Raw genomic sequence first — 3,248 nt, forward strand, 5'->3', positions numbered from 1 at the left:
AGGGAAGGGGTAGACGAACCGGCGGCGGCGCCGAGCCCGGGGTCCTCATCCAGGACCCGCCCACTGCACGGAGCCTCATCCCGCCCCTCCCAGGGGACTCGCCTTGGGCTCGGCCATTGGTCCGCCTTGGAGGGGGGGCGGGACCTTAGCCGTTGACAGCTGTTATGGCGGGGAGGATTGGACCGTCCGGATTAGGCTAATTGAGAGGGTTGGGGGCGGGGTGGTGAGTGCAGGTGGCTAAGTACGTGCCTGAGAACTCTGTTAACTTCCTCCTTAGGCTTTTCCCTTTGCCCTTAACACATTTGGGGCTAGTTCTGAAGTGAGCATTGAAGAAAAAGCTCCAGGACTCGACCTTTGGACAGCCTCGGAAACCAACCCCTAATATACTGTCATGGCAACTCATCGTTGCCCACCCCTTCAACCCCCTTTACTTTCTTGAAGAATGTCTTCGGTACATGACTTCCTAGCCACAAGGGGCTGTAATGCAATTAGTTGCTTGTTGGAGATGATTTCATTGGTATTATTATATTAACAGATTCCAGTATGTGGAGAAGAGCAAAAACAGGCGCCTGAATATGCAGTGCTTTTTGTGAGCCCTCAGTTCTGTGTTTATGACAGGAAATACCCAGTCTTAAAAACGCTTCCTTAGGACCTGCAGATGGTGTGGTGGTTAAAGTGTTGAATTATGGCTGACTGCCTGGTTCGAGTCCTGAACCTGGTGTCTTGAAAGACAGGCGGGGCACCTGTGCCTACATGCCCAAAATCCCAAGAGGAGAATGGAAGAAGGGATTGCGTCCCTCCTGGAGGCGGGGGGTGGGGTGTGTGTGTGTGATAACTCACTTTCTGTCTCTGACTGGCACATGTGCCCTACAGCAAAATTAAATAAAGTGCAGCCTTAATATGAAGGCCATTAGCACAAGCCAGAGCCTCTGAGCCCTGGCCGTTGTCTTACTGACACTTCAAGTCCTATAACCTGAAACTGCCAGCCCATCCCACATTTAGCCACGATATTAGGAGCTGCATGCCAAGCCTTCAGTCAAGATCAGGCTTTAGGCACCTTCCCTCTTTTTTTCTTTTTAAATAGATTTTCTTGGGTGTATCTGAGGTTTGTAACATGTACATGTGCTCCCCAGAGAGCGGGACAGTGAGAAATCACCCCCCAGGGGGAGCAGCCACACCATTATCCTTTTTCCTCCATTCTCCTCCTGAGATTTTGGACATGTATACACATGCATACCTGGTTTGGAAGCCCCGGGTCGAGAACTTGAACCACAGTCTGCTATGTGGGGATCTAGCACCTTAACCACCATGCCTCTGATGGCCTGAACTCTCTCTTTTGCCACATCACTTAGAATCACTCCCAAAGTACCTCTGGGCCACTTCTCCTACTTGACTATTTTCTATATTCACTTATCTTGTGTTCCCCAGACCATTAAATGATATATGGCATTAAAATGATCTTTCACACTACTCTAACTCCTCTGAGTAGACAAGGCCTTAGGACCTTTGTAACTCCTTCAGCCTAGCATTAACACTAACCCAAGGTGAGAGGGGATCTGACCCAAGGACCAGGCCACCTTATCTACAAACTTTAAGCTCCAAGAGAACAGTCATTTTATCTCCTCACAAAGCAATAAAGATAAAGTTCAGAAGTCTGAGTACCCATCTAACCACTTTTGGTGGTTAAAGTTGTTGGATCCCACATGGCCAACTAACTATGCTATTTAAGTCCCAGACCCAGTAGCTTGAAAAACATGCCGGGTACATGTTCATGTGTATGTCCAAGATCCCAAGAGAATAGAGGAGAGAGGAATGTGGCATGCCCCCCCCATACACACACACACACACACACACACACACACATACACACACACACACACACACACACACTGGGTGTGCTTTCTCACTTTCCCTCTTTTTCTGTCTGTCCCTCCCTGGGGAGTACATGCACCCTGTAGCAAATTAAAAACCAAAACAAAACTTAGTTTAAAATTTATACTTAGAAAGAGAAAGAAAACTTTTTTCTCTCCCCAAGTTTTCTCAGACCTGGCTTCATACCTACTAACTAATGCTCCTCAGCTTAGGGGTCAGTTAGGTACATCTTAGGAAAGAACTTCAAAGAGAAACCATGGAATGTCCCATAGAAGCACTGACCTCAGCTGCCTCCTGGTGACTTCAAAGCTTCGTTGATCAATATTTGCTCCCGATTTAGCATCTCACAGAGAATTTTCGTCTGGTTCATTCCCTCTAGTTAATTATCCACAGACTAGCCAGTAGGCCAGAAAACTGAACTCCAGTGCCCCAATAGACCGGAGGCATTCTCATGGCAAACCTACCAAAGAGACAATTATCAAGTGGCTATAAGGGTAACCTATTTTGGAGCTTTAGTGATTGGAGGCAACAGCAGTACTCTAAGCCCCTTGACACACAGTTCTGGAGCCTAGAGACATGAGGATTTGACAGACTTGTTTTAAAATTGTCCAGTCTTGGGGTCCAGCAGGTGGCATGGTGGTTAAGGTACTGGACACTCCCACACAGCTGACCACAGTTCAAGTCCCGGACCTGGAGGCTTGCTTTCTCACTTTCCCTCTCTCTCTCTAAGTGTGTCTCTCTGGTCAAATTAAAATAAAATGAATGAATAAATAATAATAATAATAAAAGGTCCAGTCCTAACATCTATTGCTAAGGTCAATAGGAAAGCCTAGGGTCAACAGGGCTAAATGGGATCTCCCAAGAGATGGCTTAAAATCTCATGATCTGGAGAGGTGGAGAAAAGTTTAAAGGAGAAGAGTTGGGATGAATGAAGCAGTGAGTTCTAGGTACAAAACGGATTACAGCATGAGGAACCCTGTTGAGGTGTCTGTCTGTTTCTCTCTCCTTCATGGAAACAAAGTTTTCTTTTCTTTTTTAATATATAAATTATTATTATTATTTATATATATAAATTTATTTTTAAAATAATTATTACAGTAATTATTTTTGAAGAGGTTTTTGCTATAGGGTGCATGCACTCACCAGAAAGACAGAAAGAGATAGACAGAAATCGAGAAATCACCCCCCAGGGGGATAGTCACGCTGCAATCCCTTCTCCTCCTTTCTCTTCTTGGGATCTTGGGCACACACGCACATGCACCCGGTGTGAGTTTAAATCACCAGATCCAGGACTCGAACCACGGTCGACTACATGGGAGTCCACCAACATAGCCATTATGCCAACTGCTGGTCCCATATTATAGTAATTTTTGAAA

The sequence above is a fragment of the Tupaia chinensis genome, unplaced genomic scaffold (genome assembly GCF_000334495.1).
Source record: "Tupaia chinensis unplaced genomic scaffold, TupChi_1.0 Scaffold143970_1, whole genome shotgun sequence".
Classification (NCBI taxonomy): domain Eukaryota; kingdom Metazoa; phylum Chordata; class Mammalia; order Scandentia; family Tupaiidae; genus Tupaia; species Tupaia belangeri.